Below are 21863 nucleotides of genomic sequence, written 5' to 3'. Positions count from 1 at the left end.
TTCTTGTCAGTGAAAGAATAGGCTTAAAGCTTATGGAAAATACTTTAGAGGCATACTCGACATCAAATAACTGCTACACACCATTCTGGTACATCAAGCCTGGAAGTATCAGAAACAGATGGACTCACTTCCTCTCAGTATTACATACAAATGCCAAAACTAAAGAAGAATCTTGGAAAACAAGAAAGCTTTTCCATTTGCTCATTCCATGTTTGAAAATCTTTGACCAACACCCAACCCATTCCAATTAAGTGGTTTTATCACACTGGGGAATTTAATTATTGTTGCTCCATTAGAGGTGCTGACAACCATTTGATCCTTCAAAAATGTCTGGCTCTTCTTTATGGAGTCTTTTCACAAAGGCATCAAGTCTTTTTTAAAAATCTCAGAGAAGAACTTCAGGGCTCTGGCACCAGCACTTCTGCCATGTTGTCTATGAGCAAATGGAATCTTTGCCAGGCAAAGTTCTACCTTCTTGAGGTCTACCACCATGGCACACAAGGAAGGGGTGATTTATCAGAGGAATTGGAAGACTCTCCTCCAGAAATAAGTCACTCCAATTTTTCTATATCCCCCAACCTATTCATTAATTAAATATTTTCCAAACCTCCACTTATTTCTGAACAGAAGAAAAATCTAAAGAGCTATAACTGTATCTGTATTTGTCTATATGAATGTAAATTCATGCATCTGGCTTACTGATGTGGAAGTGCTTGGAATGATAAAGTAGCCCCCGCTTTTGTGTGCAAACACAGTGAAATTCTAGAGCAAATAGATTGTGTTTGTGAGAAATATTTATTCTTAAGAGTCTTATGCAATCGTTGTCTATTGCTCTCTTTGATCGGTCATTCTGTTCTTTTTTTCTGGTAACATCTATCAAGACTTAGGATCAAAGATGAAGACCCAAAACTTTAAATCAGTTCCTTTCCCTCATCTTCTTTTTATTAAACCAAGAGTTAAGACTGGGTGAATTCAATTACTCCTTTAAGGAACACGTCTTTGTTCTGAAAGGCAGATCCCTAAAAGTAACATAACTTGAGCATCTGTTCATCTGACCAGCTCAGAAACATGCTCAAATTGTGCCAACTTCCAATTGTAAATAGTCTGGAGTATGAACTTTGGAGCCACGCTGCCTAATTTGCTGGCTTGGCCACTGTGTCCCTGAGCAAGATTTGTAACTTTTCTGTACTTTTATTTCCTTCATCTATACAATGAGAATAATTATAGTATCCAATGCATGATATTGGGATGAGAGTTCTATTAATATTCATAAAGTTGTTAGTGTCTGACTCACATAAGCAATCAAAGATTGATCTCTTTCTTTCTTCTTCTTTTTTTTTTTTTTTTTTGACTAAATACACTAGTGATAGAAAGCCTGTTTGACTAAACAACTAGAAATCCCCTTGTCTGTTGTGGCTCAAAAGTGATTCCTCACCCAATGTGTAGAGTCAATCAGTAGACATCAGGATTTTGAGAAGAGAAAAAGTTTATTTAGCAAAGGTTAGCCTCACAAAGACAGGAGAGCAGTCTTCAAATTCTGTCTCCCTGAACTGGAGAAACTTTCAGTGGTTTATAGCATGCAAACAAAGGCAGGCAGTCTTAGGATAATAAGCAAGGTAGTTTGAGATGACGAGGTCAGAGACAGTCTAAATTACTGAGTATGGGTAAGTGGTTACATACTCGGGCTACTGTCCATAACAGGTGTGCTAACCTTGATTAGAACTGGCTTCATTCAGAAAAATAGTTTAGGAATTTGGGGTGTTTAGTTATCAGTTACCTGGTATTAAAAAGGTGCTACGTGTTGAGGGCATGTGATCTCAGGGGACTACATGAGAGGGCACCCAACTTCAGGGTTGCAAAACAAGATAAAGGGATTCAAGTGGAGCCAGTGACAAGTTGTCCTGTTATTATTCAGTTACAGGCGGCAGTTTGAAAACCCAGCATCAGCAAGACATCTGGGCTGCAATTCGGTGAGTGCGATTTTGGCTATTATAATTAGGCAAAGTTTTCTCCTAGGTTAATCTTTTTAATTGCACATGTCTTGGTGGTTAAAGCTAATTAAGGCTGGTCTAGCTGGAGGTGTTTAAAAAAAGAACTTTATCTATGGGGTGTGTAGGTGCGGATTTGTGGAGATCAGGAAAAGAGAAATAGAAACTTCTGCCACCTAGTCAGGGAGGGAGCTGCTTCAGAAAATGATCAGTGGCAGGGGATGGGGATGGGCGATAGGGCATGAAAAATGAGTCAGGGTCCTCTAAATGTCTAGAAAATAGGATAATTAGGTCTTTAAATAATTTTTTTTTCTTTCTGATATAGGCTTAGTGCCATGCCTACAACATGCATCCAATATAATTTTTGGATAAATGAATGAAAAGTGAATAGACTATGGTTATGTTTTTAAATAATGGATGGGGATGGGATGTGGGTGTGTGCAGAGTTGAGGCATAAGTACATTTCTAGATACTCTGCAGAAATTTGGGTTCTCACTAAGAACAAAACCTTAGAATTCTGAATTAAGTGCTAAGGAAGACGAGCTAATGACAGAGCCAGTGGCAGCTGACAAGAGTGGAGATAGCTATCCTGTAGCAAAAACAACACCCCCTTGGGAGTCAGGCAAGTTGTTAGTAAGTTTTGGCTTTCCCGCAAATTGTGTGACCTTTCAAAGTCTTAATCTTCCCCTCTGGAGACACATGGGAATAACAGAATAAAACTTTCCTCCCAGAGTCTTGTCCCATTAAGTCTTGCACTGACTTGAACTTCAGTTACCTGTTTTCTAAAAGAAGCATGAAATTGCAGCAGGTTATGAAGAGCAAAGATGTTTATGAAAATGCTCTGTAATCTGCATAAAACAGACCTATAAAGAAAATTAAAGGCATTATCATATTTGAATTAGAAGAGAAATTAGGGTCAAACTTGATGTTCTTAAGGATGTTGATGGTGTAATACTAGATTCGATTTTAAAAGAAGACTGTAAATTCTGTATATGGAATGAATTTTAAGGAAAAGGGAGGAAGGAACATCTGTTGAGAGGGGGAATAAAAAAAGTAAAGGGCCCCTGGAGGTTCTTCTTGGCTCTTGAATTCCATCATTAGGTGACCTCTTAGAACATGCACTGGTGCCCAAGAGGTGCCGGTGACTGAGTAGGTGTCACTTTTCCTGTCATGTCCAGAGGCACAAGCTATCATGGCCCACAGGTGTGCTGGAATGCAAAAGAGGACAGCGTCTGGGAGGAAAAAAAAGCTGCAAACTGGGCTGGCTTCATGAGATCTTGGACGGTATTCTTTACTCTTTTAAAAAATATTTATTAACTTATTTTAATTACAGCAGTTGTAGGTTTACAGAAAAATCATGCAAAAAGCAGAGTTTCCATATGCCCTCCTTTCATACACACAGTGTTTCCTTTTATTAAAATTTTGTATTAGTGTGGTACCTTTTTTACAAATGATGAAGCATTAGGGTCCACTCTTTGTGTTGTACAGTTTTATGCTTTTTTGTGCAGTAACTTATATATAGCCTAAAATTTCCCTTTCTACCTCTTTTCAAGTGTACAATTCAGTGGTGTTAATTACATTCATGAAGCTGTGCCTCCATAGCCATCATCTATTACCAAAACTTTTCCATCATTCCAAACAGAAATTCCAAACCAATCAGATTTAGATTGCATTGAATCTGTATGTTACTTTGAGTAGAATTGACATCTTGGTAATATTTAGTCTCCAATCCATGAACACAGAATGCCCTTCCATTTATTTAGGTCTTCTTCAAATTCTTTCAGCAATATTTTGAATTTTTACATGTGCATGTCCTTTCATCCTTGGTTAAATTTGCGCTTAGACATCTGATTCTTATAGTTGCTATTTTAGATGGGTTTTTTCCCTTGTTTCCTCTTTGGATTATTCATTATTAGTAGATAGAAACACCATTGATTTTTTGCATGCTGATCTTGTACCCTGACAATTCTGAATTGATTTACTGGCTCTAGTAGCTTTGTTGTGGATTTTCAGAATTTTCTATGTATAGTTCACATTATCTGCAAATAAGGAGAATTTCACTTCTTCCTTTCCAATTTGGAGCCTTTTATTTCTTTTTCTTGCCTAATTGCTTAGGCTACAACTTCCAGTACAATATTGAGTAACATTGGGCATCCTTTTCTTGTCCCTGATCTTGGAGGGAAAAAAAGCTTTCAGTCTTTCACCATTAAATATGATGTTAGCTGTGGGTTTTTCATATATGGCCTTTATCAAGTTGAGGAAATTTCCTTCCATTCCTAGTTTTCTGGGAATTTTATTAGGAAAGGGTGATGAATTTTTTCAAATGTGTTTTCTGCATCAATTGAGATGGTCATTAGTTTTTTTTCCCCCATCATTTTTTTAATGAGGTATGTTACATTAATTGATTTTCTTATGTTGAACCACATTGCATATCTGGGATATATCTCATTTGATCATAGTATACCTCCCCCATTTCCCCTTTTTATGTTATTTTTGTCACATCTCTTTATATACTTTGTGTGTTCATAACATGGAAATTTATTCCTTATTCAACTTTAGTCTAAATTTTATAGAATATAAAGAGTAGAGTTATATACTGAGGATTCCATACTGTTGGGTTTTGCATTTACCTATGTAATTACCTTTACTGGGGAGCTTCACTTCATACTACTTCAAGATTCGTCACATCTTCTATCTTTCAATGTTAAGAATTCCTTTGAGCATTTCTTGTAGGACAGATTTATTGGTGACACACTCTCTCAATTTTTGTTTATTGGTGAATGTATTAAACTCTCTCTCATTTTTGAAGAACAGTTTTGCCAGATAAAGACTTTTGGCTGGCAATTTTTCTTTCTCAATATGTCATTCCACTGCCTTCTTGCCTCCATGGTTTCTGATGAGAAATTAGCATTTAGTCTTATTGAAACTCCTTTATATGCAACAAATTGCTTTTCTCTTGCTACTTTCAGAATTCTCTTTATTTTGGGGGATTTAACATTTTGCCTAGTATGTGTCTTGGAGTAGGTCTATTAGAGGTTATTCTGTTTGGAATTTGCTGCATTTGGCCATGTATACTTATGTCTATCATAAGTTTGGAAAATGTTTGGCTATCATTTCCTCAAATATTCTTTCTGCCCCTTTTTCCTTCTCTTCTCCTTCTGGGACTCCCATAATGCATATGTTGGTATGTTTCATGTTATCCCACAGGTCCCTTAGACTCTGCTCAATTTTTTCATTCTTTTCTCTATCTGCTCTACATTTGATAATATTTTGATTATCCTGTCCTTTACTTTGCTGATTCTTTCTTCTACTTATTCAAATCTGCTGTTGAATTTTTTATCTTATTGTTGAATTTTTCACCTCCATGAGTACTGTCATGTTCCTTTTCAAACTTTCTAACTCTTGTTTTTGTCCATATATCATCTTCTTTATATCCATTTGCTCCATATCCATATTATATTTATTTCTATCTATATTTTCCTCTAGCTATCTGATTTGATTTAGGAGATTTGACTGAACACTTTTGATTAGTTTTTCTAATGTCTGTGTTCATCTTAAGTTTTAATTTGTTCTCTTGAATGAGTCATCTCTTCCTGTTTCTTATATGGCTTGTGATCTTCTATTCATGTCTGGACATTTGCTTGTTTTGAAGTGCTAACTCTGGAAGTCAGTTTTCCCTCTGGCCTAGAGTTTTAGTGTAAATTGGCTGAATACTAAGGCTCTTCTTCAATGCTTGGTCCAGTGTATATTGAACCTTTAGAGCAGCACATACAGTTTAATAATTCAGATTTTTTCAGGTCTTCTTTCTGCACCCACTTCTTGCCTTGTGAATGTGCAATAACTTTTAAGATTACCCTATTATGTGTGACTATTTCCCTACCAGGAGAGGATTTCTTTTTTGCTGTCCCTGCTCTGAGACTCTCGAGTTATTCTCATAGTTTTTATACAGATTTTCCTCCCCAGCAGCTATGATTTACTCAATTCCTTTCCTGTACTCTGGGCCACCTTTTCACACCAGCTTTCAGCCCTGGGCCCACCTGCCTTTCAATCAATTCCCATGATTTATGTAGTTTGTCTGCTTCAGGTAACTTCCTGATTAGGAGATCCTGACCCACAGAGCCAGATGGGGTCAGTATTTAAAAAACACCTGATTTTTCCATGTAGGTCTTTTGGGCGGGGGTGGGGTGGGGGCATGGGTTGTGTTTGAGTTTGTTTTGTGTGTGTATATGTCCTTATATTGAGCATTTGTTGAATCTTTCTCCAGTCTCTATCATCATACAGAATTCCAAGAGAGCTGAATCTGCCCTTTTGTTAAGTTGTCTGTAGGAGAAAATGTTCCCAGGTATGTCTTAAGCCACCATCTTGATGTCACCACTCAGTTGCCTGGTAATCTTGGTATTCTTTTTAGAGACAGCAGTCCATCCAGGTGCCATCTTCTTTATAAACACTATAACCAGGTTTTCCAGGGCCTGAAGCTGATACAATTTGCACATCCCTTTTTTTCCATTTATTTTATTGTGAAAAATAACATATATACAAAAAAGCAATAAATTTCAAAGCATACCACAACAATTAGTTGTAAAAGAGATTTCAGAGTTTGGTATGGGTTACAATTCCACAATTTTAGATTTTTACTTCTCTAGCTGCTCTAAGATACTGGAGACTAAAAGAAATATCAACATAATGATTCAGCACTCATACTCTTTTGTTAAACCCTACTTTCTCTGTATAACTTCACCATCTCTTTTGGTGTTTCTCCCAATCTTTAGAGTTATTTGGGCTATGCCCGTTCTAACTTTTTCATGTTGGAAGGCACTGTCAATAATATGGGATAGGGGGATGGAACTATCTGTTGTTCTGGAGAGGCTGGCCCTTCTGGGTTTCAGGATCCATTGCAAACCTCTTTTTGGGGAAAAGATTATGAATTACAAAAAATGAAAGTGAGGCACAGGGCTTTGAAAGGGACCCATGTGAGTAGAGGGTCCTGAAGGTGAAGCTTTATTAGATTCCTGGTAAACCCACCTTACCCACAACTGTATTTTATCTTTGTTTTACAAATTAGGAAGCTGAGGTTCAGAGAAGTGAAAGGCTTTGTCTCTGGTCATGCAGCTGATGAGTGGCAGAACTGTAACTAGCTCCCAATCAGCCTCATATCCATGCCACCACCACTGTACTTATGAGTAAGTTTGTGTTCTCAGGTTTTGGTAAATCTGGGATTGCTAAGGTTTCTACTTCCATGAGAGGTGTTTCCTCCTGGCTCCGAGCAGAATAGCTAATAGATGAACATCCTCATATATGAAAATTCCAGAAAATTGAGGTTTGCTAGGCCTAAGATGCTTGGAGTTTTGATTATGGGAATCTTCTGTGAAGAAAATCCTGGTCAACTGTGAGTGTTAAAAGAAAAATGGGATATTTGGGGTGTAAGCTCTAGTGTGTAGGGAAGAAGCCAAAAAACATGGTCATAAAAGTGATCCCAGAATGCTAAACTAACCAGGACCTAGTCCAGTGCTACTTTTCTTCAACTAAACATGAAAACTGAGGCCCAGAGAGGTTACATCACTTACCCAAAGTCACACAGCATCTGGTGGCATAGGTGGATCTGAAAATCTGCTCCTGGATGGGAACATACTCATTGGGGTTTCATTCCACAAAGCAATTCTGCTTTGAAGAGCTGAGCACGCAACCATGAATTTTGATTTTCACCTAACTTCAAAGGTAAGCAAAACAGTCTTCATGTATTCTTTCATGCCACAGATGCTTGGAAATTTTTCAGTCATGAACCTTGAAAGAAGAATTCTCAACAACTTTTACATTTAGCTAATGAAACTTATTTCCTGGTACTTTCTACAGTGACCACAGAGTTCACTCGGTCAGGGTTATCGGTGAAAAGAAAATTAGCAGAGCTTTCTGCCTTGGTGTCAATGAAAAACCAAATAATCTTTTCATTGACTTTTATAAGATCATTGCCAATGATGTCTTAAGATGGTCCCTCTCCAGTAAGCTGGCTAAGGCCTTCTTATAATTCCACACCAATAGATAAATTTTATTGGTTATCAAGGCTAGTACCCCTCCTAAATCCTTCTCTCTCTCTCATTTCTCTCCTCCTCTGGTGTTCTAGTTTGCTAGTTGCTGGAATGCAGTATACCAGAAATGGAACGGCTTTTGAAAATTTAGTAAGTTGCAAGTTCACAGTTCTAAGGTCAAGAAGATGTCCCAATTAAAACAAGTCTATAGAAATGTCCAATCTAAGGCATCCAGGCAAATATACCTTGGTTCAAGAAGGCTGATGAAGTTCAGGGTTTCTCTCTCAAGTGAGAAGGCACATGGTGAACACAATCAGGGCTTCTCTCTCAGCTGGAAGGGCACATGGCAAACATGATATCATCTGCTAGCTTTTTCTCCTGGCTTCTGGTTTCATGAAGCTCCCCAGGAGGCGTTTTCCTTCTTCATCTCCAAAGGTCGCTGGCTGGTAGATTCTCTGCTTCGTGGTGCTGCAACATTCTCTGCTCTCTCTGAATCTCCCATTCTCCAAAATGTTTCCTCTTTTATAGGACTCCAGTAAACCAATCAAGACCCAACCAAATGGGTGGAGACATGTCGTCACCTAACCCAGCTTAACAACCACTCTTGACTAAATCAGATCATCTAGGGAGATGATTCGATTACAGTTTCAAACATACAGTATTGAATAGGGATTATTCTACCTTTATGAAATGGGATTTTGATTAAAACATAGCTTTTCTAGGGGGTATACATCCTTTCAAACCAGCGTATCTGGCAACTTTGTAGACTACTAAGAATGCTCAAGAAGGCCCTCTAGAGCTGTGTTGTCCAATACGACTTTCTACAGGGATGGACATGTTCCATATCTGCTCTGTCCAAAATGGTAGCCACATGTGGCTACTGAGCACTTGAAGTGTGGTTATTGCAATTCAAGAACTAAATTTTTAATTTTACTTTATTTAAATTTAAGTGTAAATAATCATATGTGGCCAGTGGCTATCATAGTAGACAACTCAGATATAGAACATTTTTATGATGAGAGAAATATTTATTGGACAGTATCAATCTAAGGAGTCAACCCTTAGCAAAATTCTTGAGACTTTATCTCCAGTCTGGCCTTGAGCTAGGCTCCATTATTTATACTAAAGTAAAAGAGAAGTCTCCAAGAGATTCTTTTGTTTTGTTTTGTTTTTTATGCTGGAGCATCAGGATAAAAGCAGCTGAGTCAGAGTTGGAGCACATTTATAAAGAGTTTACATCTGCAATAGTCTCTGACCATACCAGCATCCCCACTGGTCCCTTTGCAACAAAACCCTAGAATATTTAACTAGGAAGGGACCTTAGAGACCCTAATCCAACTACCCCTCTTTACAGAGAAGAAAACTGAGGGAGGAACAGTGAATTAGTGATTGGCAAATTAAAGCCTCTGGTTAGTAATTGAGTCAATCTCCTAACTCCCAAGCCAGTCCTCTAATATGTCAGAACAAGCCATTATTTGTTTCATTCATTCAACACAGATATATGGATTTTCCTATGTGCAAAGATTCTTGTGTGTAGGGTTGACAGGGTGGGAAGTGTGAGTTTCCTCTTAGTGGAGGAGGGAGGGTTTGTATCTACTCATCTCAAAAGACCATTCAGGGTGGGCCATGGTGGCTCAGCAGGCAGAGTTCTTGCCTGCCATGCCAGAGACCCGGGTTTGATTCCTGATGCCTGCCCACGCAAAAAAGAAAAAAAAAAAAAAACACACACACGCACAAAGGACCCCAACTAAGGTGACCTACCATCCCAGTTTGATCAGAACTGTCCCAGTTTTGGTACTGAATGTCCCACATCCCTAAAATGCCCTCAGTAATGGGCAAATCAGGATAGTTGGTTACCCATAGACAATGACAACATCGCTGATCATCCAGAATCCAGACAAAGCTAAGAATCCAGGTGAGTACTGCACTTGGGTGGGTGGCTTATGCCATGCCTTTGCCTTACAGATTTGGAGAAAAAAGAGGTCTGCTGGGTTAATATTCTGGTATTTTTCCCTTCATCTGCATTCAATTGTTCTCATCAACTGGCAACCTGCTGGCAGCCCTGCTTTTAAATGGGCCATGCCTCCTTGCAGAACATTACATTTTAAAGCATACCTTTAAAAGACCGTAACACGATTTTAAAACAGATATGAAGTGATTAATCCACAATGTAGGACTCTGTTCTGGAGGCTGAGACCGGCTGTTACAAGGTGAAGGCATTTATACAGTCTTCAGTCATCTGCACCAAAACCTGCTTTAGTGGAGGTCTGGGGATTTCTAATGGCCTCTTTAAGCACGTCCTGTTTCCACTTGGGTTCTAGACAGAAGCGGTATTCAGGTGCCCATTGAACACCTGGCTACTGCATCAATGGGCCAAAACCCCAGGATGAGGGAGACAGCAGAGCATAAGAGAAAGGAGGCCTGTGATAGCAGACAGGATTCTGAGTTCTAGTTTTAATTCTGCTGTTAACTAGGTGGTGTAACCTTGGGAAAGTTGCTTGATTTCTCTCTGGCTCAGTTTCCTTATCTGCAGAAGGGAGATCCCAATGGCTGCTGTAACTGTTCTCTCAGGGAGACTGTGAGGAGCCAGTGAAGTAAAGGATGTGTAAGGCCTTTGAAAGTACTTCATATTACAGAAGGACAAGATATATAGTGCTGGGCCTCTAATAGGTGAATCTGACCTTTGGAAATGTAACCGGGTAGAGATGAGGCACAATTACTAGGCTTAGAGATGAAACTTCACTTAAATCTTTTCCTTCCTGAAGGTCAAAGAAGGATACACATGAAGGCCAGAAAGAAACAGCACAAACATGCACTAATCCAGGGAGATTATATCAAGGGTCTAGACAAGGTGGATAAAGCCACATTGTCTCGTTCTGGCATTTTCTTCTGTGACAAAGACAGAACCTCAAAGTGGGTCACTTAAAACAAGACACCAGAATTAATGGCAAGACCCCAGAAAAGTGGAAATATTCCTAAGGCGCATGCTCTATTAATTTGTGTTTATGCCTTAGAATGCATGTCACAGTGCCCTTAAGATATTTCTTTCTTGTTATATCTACTTGTATAAAAGATATCACAACAATCAGATTATGCTCACCTGAATCCCAAACCTAGTTCCTTTTCTAGATATTTTTACTGACAGTTCCTGTATCAGTCAGTAAGGCCCACGTAATACTGCATTAAAAACCAACCAAAGCAAACAAACAAACAAACAAACAAACGAAAAAACAACCTCCAAACCTCAGTGTTGTGCACCAGTAAATATCTGTTTTTGTTCCTGAGTCTAGGAGTGGTTCTAATGGTCTTAGTTGGGCTCCTTCATGCACTGTTGTCAGCCCTGAGTTGGGTGAGCCACTCTGCTGATCTTGGCTAGGCTCTCCAAGGTATTTCAGGGTCAGCTGACTTGTATAGGGTGGTCTCATCTAGGACCCTCTCCATGTATAGAGTTGCCAGATGAAATACAGGACACCCAGTTAAATTAAAATTTCAGATAACTGACGATAATTTTTATGATAAGTATGTCCCAAATGTTTGCTAAATCTTACAACCCCAGCCACATATCTCTCCTATCCCTCTAGCAGGTTAGCCAGGAATGTTCCCATGGCAGGCAAGAGAAAAACTGGAAGCCTGCAAGGTACCTTATGGGATATACTCAGAACAGGCTCTTTCGTTGCATTCAATTGGCCAAAGCAAGCCATGAAGCCCAAGCCAGATCCAGTAAATTCACATGGAGAAGGACATGGATACAAGGAGTGTGAAAATTCGGGGTCTTTTTTACGACAATCTACCACAGTCACCAATGGCTAAATTGCCACCGAAAGATGTAGACAAACACCTGATGGGAAAATTTACTCAAATGACACATGGTCATTCTATCCAAATATAAAAGAGGAGTGGCTTGATGAAGTGTTTAGGGCACATAACTATAGGAGAGAGGACCTAGGTTCTAGGTTGAACTTCATAAATAATTTTATTTGTATTGTTGGAAAGAACACTTCTTCTCTGGGGCTTACTTTCTTCATCTTTAAATGGTACGTTTGTACTCTTAGGGCCTTGTATCTCTAAGATTCAATATTCTTGAATATTTTAACTCAAGCCAGTTGCCTTCTTCCATCATTTCCCTACAGCAAACTCTTCTAGGCTAATCGACTTTATGACTATATTACCAATGCTATAACTTAAAACAGCCCATTATGGTCCTCATTGACTGCCCCTGTATTCAAAGCAAATTCAATCACCAATACATATCCAATAAAAAAATGGAAATCTCCAGACCAAGGGGACATCAGCTCCTGGCAAGGAGCAAGCCTCTTGAATAAATAAATTTGCATTGCCCAATATTTCCCCCTCTTGATTTGAAGAGAGACAGTAACCCTTTTTTTGTCATTGAATTAATTTGCTAGAAGTGGCTGTAATTTCTATATAAATCCTGAAATTGTTTCTAATTTACATATTATATATGAATGTTTATGCATGTGGTGCTGGCCTAATGTTCTCCAGGGATGCTCTTGGAAACTGTATGAATCATGTAAACAAAATTAGATGGAAATAAAAAGAATGTATGATATTTTCTTCACTGGTACTAATTTTTTTTTTAAGTTTGGTTTTTTCTATAATGGTCTTCCTGCTGACTTTAATTATATTTATGGCACAATTATCCTGTCCTGGGCATATCTTCAGGTGCCCACTGCTCATTTGGTGTCTGTCTGGTTTGGGGGTTGCCTTGCAGGCAGAGAGACATGGTGAGGCTCAATCACTGTTTGTTATCTTTGGGACTGGCAAGGAGGGAGGAGAGTAGAAGGTGGCAGAGTGATATCTATGCAGCTCTTTCTACACTCCCATCTTCTTTCTTTTTAAAAAAAAAATAGAAAATAATTTCTTAATACCTCGTTACTCTTGTTCCTTTGCCTCCCCAAAGCATCATGTTTACAGTTACAAGAGTTCAGCTATGGTCAAGTTGGAGCAAAGGGGATGTGTGGGAGATGCATCCAGCACCCATGATCACACTTGTAAAGTGCATCCTAGGAAAAACTGACAGCTGGGACCAGCAGAGCAGTGTCGGATTGTTTCTAAACCTAGAACTTTCCCTTCTTCATTTTGGCACTACCTAAATGGCTTGATTTTGTCTTCACTTGTACTCTGTGTTCCTAAAGAAGAGAACCATCTCAAATGGCTGGATTCTGAAAAGTCTAATTGCCTTTCAGTTTTGAAGCCTGGAAATCTGTTTTCTCCAGATGCAACTTCTTGGGCCTGGATGAACTAAGAGTGTGACTGAAAATTGAAAACAGGAAACTATTAATAGACATTGCCATAGGGTGTAGGCAGTAGCTTCTGGTATCTCCATCAGCTTAATTCTTTTTTTTTTTTAAATCAAAGTCTTCACTTCTTCAAAGGAAAAAGTACATTTAGTCACCCAATTTTGGAAACAGTGGTTAACATGGGCCCTTAAAGCACCTCCAACCCTTTCAATTGCCTCCAGGCAATCCCTGCCAGAAATGCAGTCAAGGCTGGAAAGAGAGGAAGATGAACAAGAGCTGGAATAACTGGTCAGGGGAAGCACATGGAAGATTTGGGTAAAAACTGGATAACATAGAACATTCAATAATCCAAGGGAAGAAAGACAGGAGTAAACACAATGTGTTTTCGAGGAGCAGAGAGGTGTTGTCTGGTTAAAGACCACATAGGAGTCAGAGGGCTTCGGTTGGCTCCAGAGTGCCCTCTAGATTGCATTCAAAATTGGAAGTTGGCATAATCTGGGCATGTTTCTAGGCTGTTCAGATGAACAGATACCAAGGCAGTCAAAGAAGGGAATGTGGTAACGCCCCTGGACACGCGGTTGCACTGGGTCCTTCTGCCTCTTGAGGGTGGGGAGGTTTAATTTAGCCAGGGGACCTTTTGGAGCCTATTAGGGCAAGTAAATTCAGCACATTACAAATACATATGTAAACACCACTATATCCAAGATCAATTAGCAACCTAATTGACTGCTGACTATGTGAGTATAAAAGCTAGATCCCTTGGCGTTCCGGATATATGAGAGGAAGTGGCCTAATGTTGGATGGCATCAGGCACACCCAACAGAAATTATTCCCTTTTGGGGGGTTTCTTTATTTCTAGGTTTCTTTAGGGCATTGCAACTAATTCAGATATTTTAACGTTATATTCCAAAACCCCACACATAATGTCCTGTTTACTTCATCTGTCTTTATGAGCGTGAAGGTTTTAGTAAAAGTGGGATAGAAACAAAGTAAATTTGGGGAGAATATAGAGTAGAAATGTTTTTTTTCCCAAAATGTTTTCTTTTATGTTAAATATTGAATTAATTTGAGAAGACTCAATCTACAGCGTCAAAACTAGGGCACATATCTTGACATCCTTGTGCTCAAGCTTAATAATCTAAAAATAAAAATCAATTCTTGTCTTAGAATTGTGACGAGCCCATAATTGCTTTAGAGTGAAGCTCAGAATGACTGTGTCTTCTCCTGCCTTCCATTTCTTCAACATGAGAATATAATTTTTCCAGTCCAAGGCACTGTCGGTATTAGATTACATGGTAACCAAGTAGAAAACTCTCTGTTTCAGATGAAATAATTCTCATCATTATATTCTTTAGGCAGAAATGAGATCCCTTCTGTCTGTAATGCTGCCTATAAAACCGGCAGAGTAGTAATATAAGCCAACTGTTGGTTAAAAATGTTTTCTATTTAAAAAACAAAAAGGCAACTTAAGTTTATAATCCCTTTTATTTTCCCCTTCCTGCTATCATGTTAGTATTCTGAATCAAAAACTTGCTTTGATTTTTGTAGAAAACTGGCTGCCCCCTCTTTAGCTACTGAATTTTCTTCCTCTATAATTTCAAGATCCAAATGCGCTTGGAGCTTTATTACAGTACTCGCTTCAGCTGTGGGCTTGGCTGGGTTGAATTTTGGATTTGTTTGCTTTATTAGATTTTGCATCACTAAATAACACCATGGACTTCTAGAATGCTGATGAATTTTCCATTATCACTACTGTCCTTGTGCTTATGTGGATATTTGTGATAGTGAGAACTCCCCATTTTTAGTAGCATCTTCTTATAAAAATATATAATGTTCCAACCATCCACAGTTTTAAAAAACGAATTCCCAGAATTTTTGTAAAATTTTAAAGCACTCATCACAGTCTTTTAACTGTAAAGATTAGTTGTAAGATGGAAATGAGAGAGTCCGTTAAAATATCATTATAGGAGGAGAAATTCTCTACCACGCCTTCTTAAACCTACCCAGCAGGTATGTAACTGGCCTGCTTTTCCTTGTTCTCCTTATGGCTTCCTACTAAAATCCGAGAGCTGCCGCCGGCGTGTGAGCAGAGACAGTCACACGGCCCTAATCCTCAGCCCTGGCCATGGAGACATATGTGAGGTTGTCTGATGCCCCCAATCTTCGCACGCCACACCCCCCCCTGCTTCACCCGGCCTCCCTCCACCGCCCACCACCACGACAAAATGGGTTCCACTGCCTCGGGGCAACAGAGCACTCATCCTGAACCTCCAAATCCTATTCTTAATCAAAATTTAGACATTTCCACAACCTCATTTCTTTCAGACCAAGCCAACTTTCTTTTAAGCCCCAGGTCTGTTCTGGGAGGCCAGCTAATTAGCCGCCTGTACCAGAAGTACTCATTTTATTACCTTTAGAAAACAAAGCCAGGTTTGAGGAAGTGTTGGATGTAAGCTGTCTCCAAAAGCTCAGGCAGGGAACCCCCACCTTCCAAATCCCCTCCTCCTCCCCAGGAAGATTTGTGGTCTGGTTAGAAGGACCATTTAGATGATGAAAGGAACCAGTGGACAGCACCTGATTTATAACCAGTGTGATTTTTTTTAATATCCACCAAATTAATATTTTTATGTCTGTTCCCCCATCAAGTTGCTTCGGTTTGAATTTCAACGAGGGGAGCCTGCCAAGATCATGTAGTAAAATACAAACTGGATCATAAATCCCAGCAGGGGTTGGAGAACGTAAGACAGATTGCTAACACCTTAAAAAAAAAAAGACATTTAAACACAAAAAGGCAGGAATTTGCTTTAAAGTGTGCCAGGCCCAGCAGGGACTGGGAGAGTCACAAGCCTTCCAAACATGGGAGCTGGATTTGCCTTCCCGATATCACTTTTTCAAGGAACTCAACCCACAGAAAACCATTCTGGCTGGAAAATCAGGCCCACAGGGTTTTCCCTGAAAGCCAATGATGTCTCTCTGGGATATGTGTCAGAGATAAGGCAGAAATATTCTTAAATACCACATTCCAAACAGTCGAGCCTTTCTGCTCCCCTCTCTCTGGAGGTACCACTTGCACAGCTCATCAAAGTTTCCTTTCATTGGTGCCAGACCAAGGGAACTGAATGCAGCTGGCAGGAGGGAGTTCGGAGCTATAAGAAGAAAGCCATGTGTTTCCTTCCTAAGGCTAAAATCATTTCCCTATGAGAAATAAAGAGCTTTACAAACTTTCCCGATGGATATATCTTGGAGGGGAACAAGTTGATTAATCTCACACCCTCCTTGTGTACCAGCGGGAGAAACAGAAGTCCTTATTTACTTGGTTTTATGGCAGGTTTACTAGACCTGAGCATATATGGCAAAGTAAACGCCCCTATAACCTAGCTTATTACACCGATTTGGATAAACCACAGGTCAAATCATGCCGGCTGAAACACAACCGCTTTACCCACAGTAGAAGTCTGATATAACTCAGCCAATAGCCTATAAAACAGACTTAGTCCTGTCTGTCAACACCGGCATTATAAAGGCGTTTCCCTAATCCTGCTCGGTGGACAGTACTAAACCTGTGAGCAATGCTGCTTTTTTGTTGTGTGGCTTGCGTATCACTGAGTCTTAGGAGACACGGTTGGACCCAGAAGCCAGATCCTCCACTGTTAACAGCTGCAAGGAGTGACATGGCCAGGGCTGCCGCTTCACCAGGAACTGAGTTTTGCTGACAAACAGTTATAGATCAAATTGCCCCTTTTCACAACTCTTTGCCACGTCAATGGGTAGACTTCTGTTTTATCCACCCTGGTTTCAGAGCTGAAGCCATCCATCCCTGAGACTTGGAAATCTTGTGATCAGGCAAAGAGAAAGTTGCAGCTCCCCAGAGGGACCAACGGCATGTAAAGAAATGCAGGGACACTTGGCCTTCTGGGCACCCAAGACCTTCGCTGCCGGTACCTCGGTCTACACTGTCCCTCTCCCACCTGGATCTGTCCCGCAATGCCGGCACTGCGCTACGGCCCCCACTTGCTCCCCCTGCTCTCAGTCCCGCCCCTCACCCGGTGCAGCTGAGCTCCCCGCATCAGTGCCCGCAGCGGCGGCGCCCCCAACCCTGCTGCGCCCTCCTCCCGCCGGGACGTCCTGGCCATGGGCGCCGGAAGCGCCTCCTCCACGTGGTGCTGGAGCTGAAGGCAGATGTCGTTCCAAAGTCAGAGCAAGGAGCTTCAGAGCCCTGTGAACTGGCGAAAAGGGCTTGGGCTACAGAGGCTCCCCTTCCACAGGGTGATTCTGTCCTTCTTGTGTCCAGCAGGTGGCTTCACACACCACAATGGCACAGATGGAAAGTCCTTCTGTGGAAGCTGCTTTCCCCATGAGAACTTCAGGCTGGAGCACATGGGACCAGGTGTCCTGTCCATGGCCAAAGCCGGGCCCAACACCAACTGCTCCCAGTCCTTCATTCGCGCCATAAAGACAGACTGGTTGGATGGCAAATATGTTGTGTTTGGCCATGTCAAAGAGGGCATGGATATTGTGAGGAAAACAGACTCTTCTGGCTCCAAGAGTGGGAAGAAAGCCAAGATGAGTGTCAACACAGACTGTGGCCAGTTGAGCTCCCCCGTGGCCGAGGGTGCTAGGGTGGTAACAGGGGTGTTGACTGCCCAAGGTGGCTGCTTCAGGCTCTCAGGGTTGGTGCTTGGAGAGCTGCTGCCTGCTCTACCACGCGGAGTGCTTGAAAAAGGCCTCCCAGGAATCACAGAGCCCTGCTGACCACATTCCCCATGCCCATCCTTCCTCACGGCATGGCCTCTGGACATCCACTGTGAACTTCGTGTCTCTCACCCTCGTCAAGCATCACCTTGGGTCACCTTGTCCACAATCCTCTGTGCCTTGGGCATTGGTGGTGGTGATGGGTTGGCCGCAAGTGAAGGCTTTCTGCCTTTTCCTTGAACAGGAGGGAAAGCCAGTTGTTGCGGAAGGGCTGTGATACCTGTTTAACTTCGCCTTCCTAATTGGAACAATTTAATTAATGAAGTTAACTAGAATGAAGCTGTGACACTACACCATGCCATGGTGTGACCTAAGTCAGGAGTACAAGCCACAGGACCCCAGAGCTTGGCTTTTGAAAAGAACTCAGGGCTTTTGTGAAGGTTCTCACAGCCAAGGTCTCTCATCCCAACAACTGTGAATCCCCTGAGTTTGCTGCCATGGTCTTTGAGAAGGGTCCATGTGATAGAAACAGAAGGACCCAGAAAGAAATCCAGTGTGAGCTGTGCCTAATCAATGTGAATGCCTGCATTGGAAGCTAACATAGCCTGGGAGAGTACTGTGTGCTCCGGAAGTAAGAAAATGCGTATTTGCTGGTGGGCTTGGATTTTCTGTGTTTAATAAGTTAAATCTACTGTTTATGTATATAAAACATTTCTGAAACGTTTACTGGTATTCAACCTTATATGAGAAAATAAATCCTGTTTTCTATAAAAAAAAAAAAAAGAAATGCATGGAGGAACTTGGAATATGGTTTTATTTTTGGATTCAAGGATATAAATACTTCAAATTTGCCAGTTATGACCATTTAATTTTAGATAGAAGGAGAATTGTCAAGGCTTAAAGGTAAGGTTTAGTTTTTAGTTTAGTAGGCTAAAATTTAAGCTAACACGTACAAATCCCTAAATCCCAAAGTAGGTTAAAAAAAAAGGTTTTTTGCTAGGACATACATTAGTAGAATAATTACTGAAATATGAGTAAGATTTGTGATCTGTAAGTTAGATAATACTGTATTAATGTTAATTTTCCATATTTGATAATTGTACTGTAGCTATGTAAATGAACTTAGGAAATACACACTGAAGCATTTAGGGATAAAAGGGCAGCACATCTGCCTTTCCTTCTAAACCATTCAGAAAAACACACACATACACATACACACATGCAGAAAGATAAAGCAAATATGGCAAAGTATTAACATTTGAGGGATCTGCGTGAAGGGTATATGATAATTCTTGGTACTATTTTTGTAACTTTTATGTGGATCTGAAATTATTTCAAAATAAAAAGGTTCTTTTAAAAATGGCTTCCCATACAGGCTCTCAGAGGCACTAACTTTTCTGCAAAGTCTAAAAGGCTGTACTTGAAAGTTTCTTTGTTTGCTTCCCCATATCAGTCTATAAAGGATTCTTACTATTTTAGACATCTTTCACAACCCCTAATCTTGAGGGAAAACAGAGGGTGTGGAGCCAGTGACACGATTTGCCAATCACAAGTTGCCATCTATTAAGCGAATACTCGGAGAAGAGAGATTCTGGAAGCAGAAAAGCTGGCCTCTGTAGGTCTGTGGATTTCCAAAATTGGATATTAGCTCTGGGGACCTCAGACTCCTTATCTTTAAAATAAGGGCATAGCATCGCTTCTTGGCCTTTTGGTTAAGATCAAGAGTAAGATAAGGGCATAATAGCATGCGGGCTGTTTTATCTTAAAAGGCACCTGGTCCCCAATGAGTGCTCCATCAATTGTTTCTACCCTCCCAACCTCAGCTTCCTTCCATGGTGCAATGGGGTAAGGGTCAAAGTCAGAGCCATGCTCTCTGAATGTCTGTGAAAGCCCATGGGGAAGGCCGTGATCTCCAAAGCTCTACTTGCCTGGCTGAAGGTACCTTCTTCATCCCCTTAAAACAAGCCTTTTCCTGTCTATCTTTCTTTGGTAATGGAAACATCCCAAGCACACTCTTTCCCGCTAATCAGATCCTTTTGGGTGGAAGGCCTGCTGACATTTATTAGTCCAAACCTGCTTTTCAGAGGTTTCCACTCACGTTGAGCTAAACATGTGGGCCCCAGCCCTGAACGCAAGAGAAGATTGAGCTTTCTTCTTTCTCTTTCTGACCAGGAACACCATTCTCCTGCCATTGGAAACTGGGGCATCTGTGTACAAAGTGTCTGTTTGTTGAGCCCTTCAAACGAATGCAAGCCAGGCTCATCACAAACACATGCACACAGACACGCTCTCTCTCTCTCTCTCTCTCAGCCCATAAAAAGCAACCACACCACTGAATATCTAAAAACCCACCACTCAGCAGACACCATCCCCTTTCTGTAACTTTTGGGTATGTGCCTGTCATGGAGCATGTGTGTAGCTTGAACTGGCGATAAATTGAGGAGCTAATCCTCACGTACAACAGCACCTGCAGTCATGGGCAGGGACGTCTCTGCAGACGACACACTTATAAATCAAATTTATTTTCATAGCACATTTAAATAACGTTTTGGCTCTGGGGATTTTTCACCAAGTAATGAAGCATCATCCAATGAGAGTCTGCTACGTTGTTCGGATCTGCAGTACAGCCCCACAGCAGAGAAATAAAACCTGTGATTTATATGGATGTCAGAGGGGTGGTGCAGGGGGCTTCCTTTCCTTTGCAGAAGACATTGCTGTGCATCCGGATTAGAGATGAGATTTATCTGCAAAATAAACAAAGAACAGGCTCCCATTTCTTCCTTTAATCACACCAGACAAGATTTCAAACACACATACTCATGACAACAGACATACATCCATAAAACACAGGTTTATTGTGAGATAGAGAAAAATCTTGGTTAAAGCACGACGATATGTAAATTGATGAATTTATTTATTTATTTATTTATTGGATGAATTTATTTTTAACAGCAGTTCTTGGAGGAGGCATCTCACCCTTGGACTTCGGTTGCCCCTCTCAGGCACGCGCTGCCCACTGGATGCCCACGGGGATGCCAGCTTCCAGGAGCTGGTGGAGAGAAATCAAACCCTGACCACATATTATGAGGTGGTAGTGCAATTCCAACTCAGCCGCCACTTTCCATCTTGTTATTTTGAGGAAAAATATAATCTCCTTCTGACATGATTCTCCTTTGGGTGGTCGTATGGGTGGCTGCGTGGGCTCACATGATGAATTGCAGAATTGTTCTGCTGAAACCCTCATGAGCTCATACTAACTCTTTCTTTTCTCACTTTCTGTCTGTCTGTCTATCTCTCTCTTCCCACCTTCTTTCCTTCCTTTCTCAGCAGTCACGTATTCTCTAGAGCTCACCTGGACTACATATATGTCTTAACTGGAGACCACCACCTACCTTGCTAAGTGTAAGCTGGTTCTGTCAGTTAGAGAAATACGTAAACTTTATTTCAGTGGAGCATAACCCTGCTAAAACATAATTTATCATGTATAGACTTGGATATGCTATAGTTCAATCTAAGGCTGCCAAAATATTTCAACAGCATCCAGAAAACACTGCAATGAGAATAATAACTCACATTGGTAGAGTGCTTTCATTTAACAAAATATGTCCACACGCCACATATTGTAGTAGTCGGTCTTTACACACACCCGGGGGGAGGGAGGGCAGTGGTGCAGTAGTCAGGGCACAATCTTAAATACAGTCATTGCACTTGTAGAAATCACTGCTGTTTCTAGGACCAAAGAACTTTACTTTTGCCTCAGGTTCGTGTGCTTCAGGATCACTGGAGAAACCAATAGCAGAAACTCTCATGCCTGACTACAGAAAGCCAGTCCTCGGCCAGTGAGGCGTGAGTAATGGATGGCTGGTGGCAGCCGTGAAGGCAGGGACATGAAGCAGCCA

General features: G+C 40.8%; 1 long non-coding RNA gene across 1 annotated transcript; it reads left to right on the top strand.

The window, feature by feature from the left end:
* The first annotated feature begins 470 nt into the window (after positions 1 to 470).
* LOC143685492 (uncharacterized) lies at positions 471 to 21046 on the top strand. The gene is made up of 4 exons (XR_013176708.1): positions 471 to 550; positions 1916 to 1970; positions 3167 to 3272; positions 20917 to 21046. It is a non-coding gene; the product is annotated as an uncharacterized LOC143685492 (long non-coding RNA).
* The last annotated feature ends 817 nt before the right edge of the window (positions 21047 to 21863 follow it).

This window comes from Tamandua tetradactyla, chromosome 1 (genome assembly GCF_023851605.1).
Source record: "Tamandua tetradactyla isolate mTamTet1 chromosome 1, mTamTet1.pri, whole genome shotgun sequence".
NCBI classification, from domain to species: domain Eukaryota; kingdom Metazoa; phylum Chordata; class Mammalia; order Pilosa; family Myrmecophagidae; genus Tamandua; species Tamandua tetradactyla.
Note: the sequence above shows the minus strand (reverse complement) of the source record. Positions and strands in the feature narration are given on the sequence as shown.